Source organism: Corapipo altera, unplaced genomic scaffold (assembly GCF_003945725.1).
Source record: "Corapipo altera isolate COAL_440 unplaced genomic scaffold, ASM394572v1 73, whole genome shotgun sequence".
NCBI classification, from domain to species: Eukaryota; Metazoa; Chordata; class Aves; order Passeriformes; family Pipridae; genus Corapipo; species Corapipo altera.
This window is the reverse complement of record NW_020884957.1, coordinates 1,801,831-1,817,249: the sequence shown is the minus strand read 5'-3', so window position 1 is coordinate 1,817,249 and position 15,419 is coordinate 1,801,831.

Genomic DNA, 15,419 nt, shown 5'->3' with positions numbered 1-15,419 from the left:
CCGGGGCCTCTCCTGGGTGGGTGATGGCATGGCCTGGCAGCCAGGGTCTGTCCCATCCCCAAGCAGAAGCAGGGCAGCCAGGGGCACCAGGTCCCAGCCCTTGCATCAGGTACCTCCCTGGGGACAGGGACAGGCTGCGGGTGGGCCAAGACTTAGGCCAGCAGGTGGTTTTGCCTCAGCAGAGCCCATGGTTGGTCAGAGCAGGGCTGTGGGGAGCTGGAGTCTGGCCCTGCTGCTTCAGGGTCACCTGGGAGGGGGCTCACAGCCCCAGGGAGCTGTCGTGGGGCCCTGAGCTGTGGGCAGGGTGAGGAGAGCCCGGGGGCTGGGCAGGCACAGGGAAGGCTGGCAGTGCCCTCAGGGCCGTGACCTGTTGTGCAGTGAGCTGAGAAAGGTGCTTCTCCAGGACGGTTTGGAGAAGCAGTCCTTTAAGACTTTGAAATCCCCTCTGGAGTCAGTTCCTCCTTCAAGCAGTGAAGCAGATTGCTACAGAAGTTACTGTCTAAATTACGATGCAGCCACGAGGACAACGCCCGCTATTGCCGTCATGAATAGCTTTTTGCACATTTGGTCTATAGTTCAGTAAATTAAAATCTGATGCCACTAGAGGGAAGCACAAGGCTCTATACCACCCTAACAACTCCGGAGTCAGGACCTGCCTGTCTGTAATATTTTGTCATGTGTTAGTGTTATTTTAACTGGACTAATAAGAATTCTGTCTGTATTTTCATTAGACTGTTACCATTTTAATTTACTAACAGTACGTTGCTGGTTCCCCACATCAGTTGGATCCCAGTTTTGTCCACAACAAGATTCTGAATTTATCAAATGCAATTGACTTTCTTAGGACCTCTAATTTTTAAATTTAATGTCAACACACTGCTGAATCTGAGCATAAGTGAATGCAAAGGCTGACATCCAGCCAGCCTAACAGATTACCAAATGGCTTTCAACTTTAGACACCTCACATGGTAGTCATTTTAAAGTACCTATCTAAATGCGTATAGAGTCAAGATTATTGTTTTTGTTAGGGACTAAAACAAAATAAAATTTTTAAACCATCCATCTGGCTTTTAGAAGTCTCCTGAATGCAATAAAATTAGCATTCATCAGAACTGTCTTTCCTGAAAAATACTTAAGATATTCAGTCAGATAAGATACTGAAAAACTGATGTTTTTTTCTGGGTTCAATAATTCATAATTCAGTCCAAGAGTTTTACTGCAGTTTCTGTATGTTCACATTAACATACAAATATATAAATATTTCAGGAGTAAACAAGTAAAATCTTGAGCACTTTCCTCCTCCGCTTGATAATTTACTTTGATAAGAAAGAAGCATACAACAATTGGTCAGCCCTAGAGTGACATCTACAGTTCAGAAAGATACACAAGAGAAGTAAAATTTACATCCACTCATCCAGCTTTAACTAGGAAACAGGGGTATACTAATGATGAACTGGTGTATGAATTTGAGATATGAAAAAGGAATGCATCTTACCACAAAGCATCCTGATCGCCAGGCAGCAACAGAAATACTTCAGCCCACCTGTTAATTCAACCCTTCTACCACTAGTTTCCCATCTCTACTATTTGCAAACAGTTCTAGAAAGTTTTAATCCTGGAATAGGAAAGGAAAATCAATCAAATGCAGCTGTGAAATGATCAGGTCTGGAGAAAGAAGTCATCTGATGAAGCAACCTTTTTGGACAGAAATTAATAGGAAGGACAGCTTGAGCAGGGATGCAAAAGACTAGTACAATTATTGTGAGATAACAAAACTTTACATCATCCCTATAGATAAAATTCCATCATATGGTGATTGTACAGTCTACAGTACTTGCTTCAATGATAATAAACAGAACAAAGAATTTTAACCCCCAAAACAAAGTTCTGTTTTTTCCTTCTAAATGCACTGTGCTACTTAAACGCTATTTTATGGGATAGATGTGTTTTAAACTCATCAAATTAAGTGAACACCAAGAAATTAAAAAATTTAGTAGACCAGAAAAGTCTAGAGTTGGCTTTAATATTGGCTTTAATCACAGTAAACAAAATAATTCCACCCTTTTGATCAGGTCAATGTTATCATTGGCTTACTAGTTCTGATGGTATTTCTGGAACTTCATATATGACATTTTAGCTCTGAAGACTTCATCAATGCAATAAAACTTAGTCCTATTCAATGGATTAGTATGCTGACAGTCAGAAGAGCTGAAAAGTTTATTAGAATGGTCATTAAAAGACAAGATGTGCTGGTTGTAAGGCAATTTGTGACCAGTTTAGACACAATAATGAGTGATAGTTAATTTGGAAATGTGAGTCTGTTATAAGTTAACTAACTTTGAAATATGACTCAGAAATTATATTTTTCAATAATGTCAGGTTGTGAACAGTCAGTGAATTACTTTACTTACTGGACATTGATAATCTCTTTACATGTTCTTAGACCAGCTGTAGGAAAAATAACGAGGACCTATCAAAAGACTTCTGTAAGAAAAAAAAAATCAATAAATTTTCCTTTAAGAAGATTCTGTGGCTTGCTGTTAATGCGTTTAATTTCACTAGTCTTTAAGTATCTAGAAATGTAAAATTATTATTTTTGTGTACCAATGATATTTTCTATGCACAAGGATTTTCAGGAGGTTATGAGAAGGAAGAAATAATTTTAGAAGGCACAAGAAAAGATAGGAGGAACAACAGAGGAAGTACCACAATATATAACACATTTGCAATAGACTTACTGTCTTTGTCAGAGAAGAACAGATGGTTTAAAAAGATTTAAATATTGTGGACATGACAGGTTTATTTTTACTGAACACAAACCAAAGATAAAGCCAGTCTGAGTGAAGGTGAAATGAAAAAATTAATGCATGATAACTACTTTGTGCCATTTTAACAACCTAGTGTATAAATGTCTATGTGTCCTGTCAATCAGAAAAGACACAGGGTTCATTCATTAACGTGTGATCCACTCTAAATTAGGTAGGTTGCAACAGTTATCATCCTTAAAACCAACCAAAAACATCTGTATGGAAGAAAATATTTCTATTTCTGCAATGATGATGGAGACAATGGGTACAAATTGAAATATGAAAAATTCTATTTAAACATAAGAAAAAGCCTTTTAACGGTGACTGTGATGAAACACTGTAATTGGTTGTCCTTTGAAGCTGCAGAATCTCCATCCTCAGAGATACTCAGGACCCAACTAGACACAGTCCTGCACAACTAGATCTAGTTGACCCTATTTTCAGCAGAGGTCCCTTCCAATCTGACTCTATGACTTTGTGATATAAAGCATTTTTATTGGACAGGATAATGTTTTAGTCAGATGAACACTTCCAAAAATTGTTATGCGTGTTTAAGTGTGTAACCTTTACTTCTCGGATTTAGGAAGGGTACATGAAAAATACTCCATCCAATAATCGAATTAACCAAGTGTGTCTTCCAACAACTGCAACTTTAGAGGATGTTAATTTAGATGTTTTTCTGGATACCTAGATGTATTAAATGACTTTTCAAGCTATTTTTTTTAGTCCAGTTGGGGGTTCATGCTCCCAGAAGAGTGATGAGAACACGTAAATGATTTATTTTAATAAGATCTGTTTGGCACAGATATAAAAAGATATTTTTGATGTATTACTCAGTACTATTCCTGCAAGATACAGTCCCTGGGGTAAATGAGAAGTACTCCAGAGAAGCCGAAATCCACTTTACATAGCTAAATGCTTGGAAATGGTATATTTCTATAAAAAGCACATACAGTCATGCATTTCCAATAACCCAAGATGTTTTCTATGTCTCTGTAGAGGAAATTCAGTTAAATAGATACTACTGAATTTAACATAAAATCATGTGGGACTAGGGCAGCTCTACATTTCAGTGGAGAAAAATAGTTACTGAAAAAAAGCTACAGAGAAAACACACAGGAAAGCATTTAATGAAAAATCTATGAAGAAAATTAATGATTTCTTTTCTGCGGGTTATTTTGTTGGCTTTGTTGTGGGTTTTTTATTTATTTTTAGCTTAACCTATTTTAAAAAAAAATTACAATTATGATTTGTCTTGAAAGCTATCAAAACACATACTCGTGATGATCAAGAATATTTTTCGGCTAGAATGAAACTACGGAATGTAGTTAACAATTTATTTGATTTATAGACATCATATTTTACTTAGAGAAACAATTTTTTCTCTAGTTCTAGTGAGGTAACTATATGAAGTCTCAGATTCTGCTGTATTATGAACAAGTAATGTCAGTTTTCCAGCAATTATAACTAATTTGTTTTGTTAATTTTTAATGTGACAATGTGTTACCACAAATAATCATTTACCTCTGAGAATTAATGATTATTAACACTGTAATTACATATTTCATTAACATTTATATTCCAGCGACACGGATAAGCATACATTTCCTACCCTTGTGTTATATATAAAGTACTTTTTAAGCCTTAGAAAAAAATAGTGTTGGATTATTTGTTTGTTTCTGGTACTATATATTACCTTACATTTTTAAATCATAGTGAAAGACTGAAGTATATGGTAGGCTGTCCACAGATGTTTTTTGAACCAGTCATGTCAAGCACTGAGCAGCAGTAAAATCTTCGGGAAAAAAAAAAGATACAGAGTCATACTAAAGATTACAATTCTCTTCATAAATAAGACAGACAGCAAACTGGTGATTAATATTTTTCAGGAAGTTCTCCCATATTTCTTTGGTTCCGTGTAGAAAAGCAAGAAGAAAAGTGTAAACAGCAGCCAAAAGTTGAACAGTTTTTGTTCCTATTAGAATCTGTATCAAGTACAAGAGTTTTATACCAGCTCTGGTTTTGTTGTGTACTGTAAAGTAAATGTTAAAAAAACTGTTAATATACCTTCCCTGGTCAGCCTGATAATTTTCTACTATGAAATGAGTCATTCAGTGTGATGAAAGCAGCAGAAGTTCATTATCTGGAGTTTAATAAGACTTTGATACAGTCTCCAATTGCTATTGGATGCTTTTTTCAAAGCATCTTGTTCTCAGGCACATATTCCACACTGGTTCCATTGCTCACCACTCTCTCCACACTGGTAATCAGACTCAAGCCAGCAGTATGGGTAAAGACAATTCCAACACTTGTCAGACCACAGCAGGAGTGGTCCAGTTTAGTACTCACCACACCGACAAGGACCTTAGCAAGCTACAGTAAACACCTAAGAGGCCCAGGTGATCAGGCAGAAAGAACATAGAATATGAAAGGGAAGTCTGCACAAGTGACTTGAGTCTCCCTGGAGAAGAAAGGCCAGTGGAGCCACGCCCTGCTCTCTTCAACTGTGTTTGAGCATCCTCGAGAGGATAGCCAAACTCTTCCCATAGCTTCACACTAAAGTCACAAGAAGCCAGAAAAGATGCTCAGGTGACATCCATAACCAATGGAACACAAAGGACCAACTGGATCTCCTATTGACCACATGACAAAAGACAGTGAGAAGCCCAAGGGCCACAAAGGTTTCTTTTCCCTCAGCTGTTGCTGGAACAATCTGCCCTTGGATGGCCCAGGTGCCTGTACTTGGTAGCAGAGTTGAGGTGAACAAAAGCTTGAACTTCCTCTCTTGAAAGGACATTCAACTCAGAAAACAGTATATGCTGTGATAGCAGAACAATACCCAGTCTTGTAAGATTAAAAAATGTGCATATCTTATAATAAGCTATTAATTAGAAGTAAGCCCTGCAAATATTAGTTTTCAGACACATAACATGGTAAAATGTATCAACTGTATGCATATAAGATTGTAGTGAATGTTATCTAATAAAGTAGTAGTTACCCTGTAAAGGATAAATCTAAGCATTTTTTTATGTGTGATCAAGACAGTTTTTTTCCCCAGTTTTCATTAAATAACACTAAATTTTGATCTCATTTGTAGTAAGAAGGCAGGTCTCTCAAGTACAATACAGATGAAATACCACAGACAGAAGTTTCACTTTAAATGAAAGTTATATTCTAATACCACATTAAATGCACATAAATCCAGTAAAAACAAGTTGTAAACACCCTAAATCAGCCACTTTAGATAGCCATAGCAGTCCATCCCAAAAAAATTTCAGCATTCACAAGGACAGCCAGCTGAGTATTTGCCCTGATTTTTATTTGATAGGAAAAAAAAGCAGAGTACAGTTACCTCATGTGTGTCAAACAGAGACTGTAGCACAGTTGTATTGGTTTGTAATTCTCCTTTAACAGGGCACATCTTTATCAGCACTGATTTATACAAAGCATTTGTGTTGTGCTTTTGAATATTATTCTGCATCTGTCATGCCAGTCATACATAAAGTCAAATAAGTCTTTGTTTGATTCAAAACAACTTCCATTGAAAGATATATAAGCTTTGCCTGCACAAAGACTTACACTGTTAGCAACAAATAGAAGTAGAAGAGAGTGTTATTTCTTCCTGTGAATATCTTTATGTAAAATCTCTGCCTTCAGCTAGTCATTGTACACAAAGGCCACAAGATGGTAGTCTTGCCTTGAAAAGTTATATGATGATTTTTTTTTTTAACCTAAATAAGGAGTTGGCTGTCTCCTTTGTGACACCACCGGGGATTTTCATTTCCTACCCGAATTCTCTGAAATAGCTTCTCATGTGAAAGTGAATTAAAGATTGTTTAAATCTCAGTTCAGTTTTTATCATGAAAGTGTGATATATTTCTAGGAAAATTAAGAAAGTTCATAGATGAGTACTAACTTTAAAAAATTCAGAAAATTAGTGCAACTAACAAATAACAGTTGTATTTTAGTAGGGTAAATCATTTACTTACAGGAAATTCATTATAATTCTGGCCCAGGACTGATTATTTTTTGTGATAAAAATAACTATGGTGGATTATCTGTAGTAATCAACTACTTTAGTTTCCATAGTACCAAAAATATACTAAACATCAGCAATTTTTAAAATCCAGGAGAGGTTTACAAAGGTTTGATATAATCAAGCACTTAATTGGAGAATTATAATACCAGTTTACCCGATCCATAACTTATTCTAGCAGTTGCTAGTTCAAACTAGATACAGTAGCTAATTTCTTCTTCACATGTTTTGACTATTAGGTGATTGACTTTTATACAAGGAAAGGTGGGGTTTAAAATACATTGTTTGAAGTAAATATATAAAGCCAATTCTTACATTTGTATCCTAAACTGGCCCCCTAAAGGTAGATGGGTTTTGAAGGGGGAAACGGATAAGTAAACATCCACGAGAGCTGGATTTCTGTTCTGGTTCCTAATTCCTCAAAGCTGATCTAGCACTTTGAGCCCAAAGAAAAGTTTATTTTCTTTGCCAAAAACGGTAGTACACTCTGTGATGAACAGTTATTTCAAGAATATGGTGAAAGAATGAACCAAGTTTTCTCGCAGAAATTCTGTGATACACAAATTCATTGAGATGCAGACAGATGAATCATCAGGTGTACAGCTTTTCTTGACAAATCTTGTTTTTCAACTAATGTAGACTTTAGCAACTATTCTGTACATCCTTTGCCTTCATGTCTCTATGTCATATTTTATTTTTGATTGTATCATTGATGGTCTTGTTCAAAAAGTCAATTTTTTTCATGTATTCAGGTTTTGATAATTATCATCACAATGAGTATTGACAGATTTATTTTTTTTTTAAATGGTAAACTTTTCGTATTTGAAATAAAAAATTTTAAATACTTTCAAGTAATGCTGGAAAAAGCATGTTAAAGTTTCAGATGAGAAATAAGAGAACTTTTGGATTGCTGGTGGCCTACAGCTAATCTATGACATCAGAAGTATTAGCTATTCTGTCACACTGAGATGATATGGTTAGAAAGGATTTACAGTTCTGTGGTGTCCAAGAGCTAGCTAGCATTCTACCACTTCTGTCAAAGAAAAGACTCTTTTCTCAATGCTCCTGGCTAGGAATGAACCAAAGGCTCAAAAGGTAGCACAGCTTTCCAGAATTAGGAGATTTAAGTAGCTAGCTACAGGATACAGCAATAGAATTTACTCTTATATCAGTTTATTAAATTTAAAGCAAATATTTTGGGTTTACTGGGAGATTAATGGCCTGGTTCTCCCTCCCTCCAGTAGTTTTGCACTACTTTTCAGCAAATAATATATTCCAGAAGCATACTACCAGGAATTCTTCAACAACCCTTTAGAGTTATTTTGCCATGAATATTTTGGGACCTATAAATGAAATCAAGAAATTATGGAATAACTTTACACAAAAAAAAAGCTGTGTATAATTCCTTTAGGAAAAGACATTTTATGTGTGAATAATTATTATACCCCAGGAAATTAGATTTAATGTGTCTTTTCCAAGAAAAAGATAGTAAATGTTATAAATAGCAAAAAGGTGTGTAGCAGAGTGTTTTTCATCCTTTAAATCAAAAAAAAAAGAATAAGATGGTTTTTGTGTGCAAGAGATGTCTACAGAAGCAAATAATATGGCAGTTAATTAGTAGATCAAAACACTTAGTTCTGAAACTTCGACATATTAACTGCATGAAGTATGAAGATTTTCACTTTTAACCAGATTTTACTTTGCTGGACAATAAACAAAATTGTTCAATGTTGCCTGCAGGACTGGTTTTTGGGCTGAACGCTCACATTTCCACCAGTATTTGAAGTGCATTTGAAGCCCATCTGGAGCCTGTAGTTTAGTTTCCTTGGAAAGAAATCCAGTTTATACATCCCAAGGTTGCAGGTATTCACGGGCATCTCCTCTAAGAAAAATTTTTAGAAGTTTCTATGAAAAGCTTCATTTTAACCTATGCTTTCATATGACCTTTAAGTTAAAGTAGAAAACTAAATCTGTAGAAAATTTATAGCTTTCTTAAAAATAAATTTATTTATGAAGAGGATTTTTGTACTAAACTATTTATTCAAGGTTTTGTTGTTGCACACCAAAGCATAAATATGATGTTCATATATCTTCACATGCACACACACACATTCTCCACTTACTCAGATTAGAAATCCTCTAGTTTCTTCTAGGTATTCATCATTAATGTATGAAACCAAAATTAAACAACATATATTCCACAATTTGTTCTCCCTCAGCTTAGAATAGAGCAGAGTGACCATTGCTATTATTGCCAGCTCAGAGAGCCATGAGTTTGGTCTTACCCGAGATTCTCTGACAATTTATAGCATCAGAATTAAAGGTCATGCATGAGTTTACACAAGAGAGGTCACTTGTCACATAAATGCTCTGTTGTACTTAACTGTGGTACAGTCACTAGTAGCTAAACTGTCTTTTCTCTCGCATATAATTTACTTTTCAAAGAAAAGGTCTTATCTTTTATTATTGGTGTTGTGAGTACTTCTTTCATTTTTATTATGCATCAGTAGCTCAACTAATAGCAATACCTGCTGCTAAATTTTTACATTCAGCATGGGAAATACTAGGTTGTGTGTAGCAAGATTTACACACAAAAAATGGTCACTTACAAAAACCTTTGCAAGTAAACTCTTTAAATCAGAGAGAGAAGAAAATTGAATTCCTGATAACTTAAGTCACACATTACATAGGTGTTTGAGTTAGAATAAAAGATAGAAAAAAGAACAGGTCAACATCTCAAAAATTATGACAAATATGTAAGAGGAAAAGAATAATTCCTTTAATTGTTATATTTTTATGTAAGTTCAATATGTTCTACTGTTAGATGCAATGTATTAAACATTAAACAGTGTTTGACCAGGGCCAGGTTTTAAAAGTAGTAAGCTGCTTCAGAGGATGGTCTCTCACTTCCTTTATTTTTTTCTACCTTATTTTATTGAACTATTGATTTCATTACATGATTTATGCGGCTATGAGATTAACATAATTGCTGTCTAAGATTAGCAGTTCTGTTTGTTCAGATGCCAGAACTAATTCAAGTATTAAGACCATCACTGACAAAAAGTCTTACTCACATCTCAAGTGCAATTTAGACTCCTATATATGTCCAAGTGTAAATAGAAAAACAGTGTGCCTTGAGACATATTCTATACATGTTAGTCTCATTTTCTTACTTGGTCAGTTAGAGAATCCAGAAGAACTTGACAGGATATATACATTCCCCCTTAAGTAAATGGTTGAGAGTCAATATAATATTTGTTTGTGTTATCTGCTGAACAGGTAAAACAACTTCTACATGTAGGTGTGAAGTCATAGTTGAAAAATCGTGGTGACACATAGTTATTGCAAAGAGTTGCCCATTCGTGTTTAATAGTTTTCCAGGCCTATCACATTTAATATTTTATCCTATTATAATTACTTTATACATATTACATTATTTTATTATTATTATTATTTGAGAATTCTTTGTGAAAAGCAGTTTATAAAACAGCTATATTTTGTTGTTGATAATCGTGTCTCTGGAGATTATGTTTCTATTTCTAATGTTGAAACAATATCAGTCTCTTCACAGCTGTCACCAAACCATTTCATTGAAAACAAAAAATTTGATTTCTCGGACTAGATGATGATTTAATGGAGAAGTACAATTTGCAACTCTGCAATTAAATTATGTCTGAACATCTTAACACATTATCAACTTTTCTAATCCATGGGAAAACAACACTAAACAAATACCATGCTCATGGCAACGAAATACCTTGCTCTCCCTGTTTAGGTTCACCACAACAGTGGTAGCTGTTCTGGCCATGCAACCAACAAAGTACTTAATTAGCACTACACTGTATGGAATTCATACCTTATTGTCCACCGCTTTACAGCCTCATAAAGTTAATTCAGTCTGCAAACTTATCAGAAAAAACAGCTAGATTTTCACATGCCTCCTAAAAGCAGCCAGTATATTTATTTTCAATACCAATAAAAGAGCAATAAAAGAGTACTGTGGAACTCGGTTTAATTAAGGTCTTTTTTTTTTTTATTTTGGCTTCCTCTGACGTCTGTATCCTGATAGTCCTTTTTCTGTGAGTAAATTGCTCACTGTAGGTTATTCCCTTCCTTATAATTTGCTTTTGCACTCCCAAATGGTTTTAAACTTAGAAAGCAATCACACGGTTAACTCCTAATTTACTTTATGCATTGCTTCTCTCATCTTCTTTGCCTCCCTCTCCACAAATAAGCAGTTTAATAACAAAGTTTTAATAAGTTTCAGCCAAAATTTATTTCTTTTTTGGTTCCTGCTAGAATGCACTCAACTAACACGTGCAACCAGATGTCTGATAATTTGAGGTCAAAAGATCAGTTAAGCAGAAGTTGCACTTTGTTTTTTATCCCTATCTCCTGACTTAGAGAGGCAGAGATACTCCAAATGCTTCTGTAAATGAAGTAGCTAAGCAAAAACTTTTACATTCTGAAGCTTTCCTAAACCAGTATATATTACGGCAAAACAAAATGAGCTATTTTTTTCCCATTTTTAATGCCACAAACCGAATGGCTGTTCAGAAGACAATCAAATTACTTAGTGCTTACCATCAAACCTAATCCCAAACTTTCCACATCCTCTTTCTGACAGCAAAAATCAGCATCATAACAAATCAGCAAAATCATCAATGGAGTTAAGCTGTTCAACAAAGAATATTTCAAATCGTATTTGATTAGTTTACCTAGTCCAACATGACTTTACCTAATGATCATATTTGAACCTCTGCACTGTTTCCATTCTTAGAGTCAAAAAGTAAAAATGCAATAGATTAACCAATATTCCAGATCTCAGAAAAAAAGAAAAAGACACAGAAGTGATGCTGAGCCTGTACTGTTTGTCAAGCTACACAGAAAACTGAATATATGGAGTTTGTAGCACAATAGTTATTATATTCAGCATTACATGTGTGATGAAGTTGAGAGAAATACTGATAGTCGCTGAAAAATATACCCAATCTTTAGCATGATTCTGATAACACAATGTAGTAGGAACTCCACAACTAAGACTGTAAAACCAGTGCAAAAATATTGCAATTTGTCTTCTATACTTAAGACATTTCTAAAACAATGCTCTTTGAGGCATAGGCCCCTAGAAAGAATATAAAATCAAAGGAAAACGTAGGTTGGTGTTAGGAAAGTGTGTCTGGAAGTCATCGTGTCCAAACTCTGGCTTCAAGCAAAAGTAGCTTCAAGGTCAGACCATGTTGCTTTGGATTTGCCCAGTTAAGTCCAGAAAATCTCCGACAATGACAATTTCTTCTTATTGTGAAAATATTTTTCCTCACATTCATCTAGACTTTTTTCACTGTCATTTATGACTATGCTTTTCATCCTTCCACAGTGTACCTCTGAGAATAGTCTGATTTGGTTTTCTTCATAATCCTTCTTAAAGTATTTGAAGACAGCAAACAGGAATCTCCCTAGCCTTCTCTTCTAAGGCTAAATAAATCCTGTTCCCTCAGCCACTATAACCAGGAGGAATCCTTTCTTTCTCTGAGCTCTGAATCTGGCTGTAGGCAGTAAACACTGCCTTTGAGGAACTGTAGTACCCAACACCTGCACTAACCTTGATGAAGGTCATGACTATCATCTCTAAATAGTTACCTAATTCAAGATGACTGGATCATCCGTCAGCTTCAGGTACATTGAATACTATTTAGGTAGAGATTGATACAGAGAGTATCTTGCATACACCATCTCTGAAGCATAGAACTCTGAGACAAGAGGCTATTTTGCAGAGAATATCTTTAATTTTTTTATTATTCTTGCATTTATGTGACATTTTAAATAAATTTTTGCCTCTTTTAGTCAGTAATATGACAAGAGGAGGAAAACCTTTCCTACTAGAACGAGCCTCTCCTGAATGCATCTCTTGGCCATTGCAGTTTAGTCCCACAGCCACTGGATGCCACTGTTAGCAATGAGTTTTTTTCATATGTAAACATTTAAATGCTTTCTCTTTGTGACTAGCTTTTGACTTTTTCATCAGTGATCACAAAATGACAATTTTAGTCTCTTTGACAAGTAAAAAGGGGGGTCACCAGAACATATACCTTGGACTTCCAGGGGGAAGACTTTTGCCAGTGTGGGAGTCTTGATGACAGTCTCCTGGGAGGCAGTCCTGAAGGGCAAAAGAGTCCAGGAAGACTAGCCATTTTTCAGGAAGAAAATCCTATAGATGTGGGAGCAGGACATTCCTATGTGCCGAAAGATGAGCCATCAGGGAATACCAGCCAAGCTAAACAGAGAGGTTTGACTAAAATTCAGGAAAAATAGGAGAATTTATAACCTTTGGAAGATAGGGCAGGTAACTCAGGAGGACTAAAAGGATGTTGTGAGGTTATACAGAAAGAAAATTAGATGGATCAAAGCCCACCTAGAACTTTATTTGGCTACTGCCATCAGCATAGTTTTGTGAAAGTCAGATCCTGTTTGACTAACCTATCTCCTTCTATGACAAGGTGACCTGCCTAGTGGATGAGGGAAAGGCTGTGTATATTGTCTACCTGGACTTCAGCAAAGCCTTTGACACCTTTTCCCACAGCATTCTTCTGGGGAAACTCTGCTCATAGCTTGGATAGGTGTACTGTTGGCTGGCTAAAAAACTGGCTGGATGACCAAGCCCAGAGTGTTGATGAAAGGAGTTACATCCAGCTGGCAGCCAGTCACAAGTGGTGTTCCCCAGGGCTCAGTATTTGGCCCATCCCTGTTCAGTATCTCTATCAGTGATGTGGATAAGTGGATCAAGTGCACTGTCAGTAAGTTCACAGATGACACCAAGCTCGGTGGGAGTGTTGACATGCTGGAGGGTAGGAAGGCTCTACAGAGGGATCTGGGAAGACTGCATTGATGGGTCAAGGACAGTTCTGTAAGGCTCAACAAGGTGAAGTACTGGGTCTTGCCCTTGGGTCACAACAAACCCATGCTATACAGTCTTGGGAAAAAGTGTCTGGAAAGTGGCCCAGTGGAAAAGGACCTGAGGTTTAGAGCACAAGCCTTATGAGAAGCAGCTGAGAGAGCTGGGGTTGTTTAGCATGGAGAAAAGGAGGCTGAAGGGAGACCTTATTGCCCTCTACAATCACCTGGAAGGAGATTGTAGAAGGTGGGTGTTGATCTCTTCTCCCAGGTAACAAGCAATAAGACAAGAGAAAATGAACCAAGATGTACCAGGGGAGGTTTAGATTAGATATTAGGAAAGCTTTTTCACTGAAAGGATTCTCAAGCACTGGAATGGAAACCTAGGGAAGTGGTGGAGTCACCATCCCTGGAGGTATTTAAAAGATGTCTAGGTGTGGCACTTCTGGACATTGTTCGGTGGTGGACTTGGCAGAGTTGGATCAATGGTTGTATTCTTAAAGGTCTTTTCAATAGAAATGTTTGTATGATTCTACAATTTTATTACTTATTTTCTATCATCTTTTCCAGTGCTGTTGCTGTCTTTATCTTTTATCTTCTAGACTCCTCATTATGCACTTGGTTCTGTTTAATAAAAATAATATCGGTTGTAAGTTCATTTTCTCTGTATTACAGTTTTCAGTCTAAGAATTGTTATGCTTAGGAACCACAGCTTATGTATGAAGAAGTTGTGCAAAAATATTTGCTGGGATAGACACATCTTTCTATTTTTTAAACTTTCAAAACATACTACCCTGCCTACTTTTTTCACTGAGATGCTTCAGAAATTAAGTGGAATTTTGGCAGCTAAATATGTCTCAGTCATCAAGATATTTCCCTATGTGGAATTAAATAATGTTCACCCATATTTCATCAGAGTAGACTGATTTCCAAAACTTATTGTAGCAAAGATGTCTTCTCCAAAGCAAGACTGAATACATCTACTGAATATATTTTGCTAGCTAACTTCTGATCAAATGGTCAACATTCAACTAACAAAACTACCCACAACTGCTTGTGGAATAACCAATATGCAGAAATTCCCTCAAAATTACATTGCAAATCTTGTGAAGTTACAGCCTTGATAGCAAACACTACTCTGGTTTACAACTGATACTGTTCTGTTCCAGGTAGTCTTCAACTGTAGCACCATTTATAGCACAGTGAGCGCTGAAAAACTCAGGAAAACACACCTTATTATCTCAGACGTACAATTATGTCAATGTAGCCTACAAAATAAATGTTCTGTTATATTCACTATGGAAAAATATTTTTTAAGAATCAAAAACCGTCGAAAATTAATGTGTAATATCTAACTGCTCTTAATCTAAAGATACGTTGATGAATATGGATAAAATAAAGAGTCAGATACCTTCACTAACAAGAATCTAAGCTCCATCAGGGAACAAAAACTAATTTCCAATCCTACATTTAAAGAGGAAATTACCATAGGAAAGAGAAACTAGTGGTTTGGAGAACTACTGGTCAGGTAGGTTATGTAGTGATTTTGTCTTGTGAATTGTGGTATTCGAAGGAAACTAAGATTATAGACCATCATTGTAGGATGGAGCAGCAACAAATATAAAAAACAGTGTGTAAATAAATTTGAAAGAGCATGAGACTAGAATGCAGATGGAACTTATTAT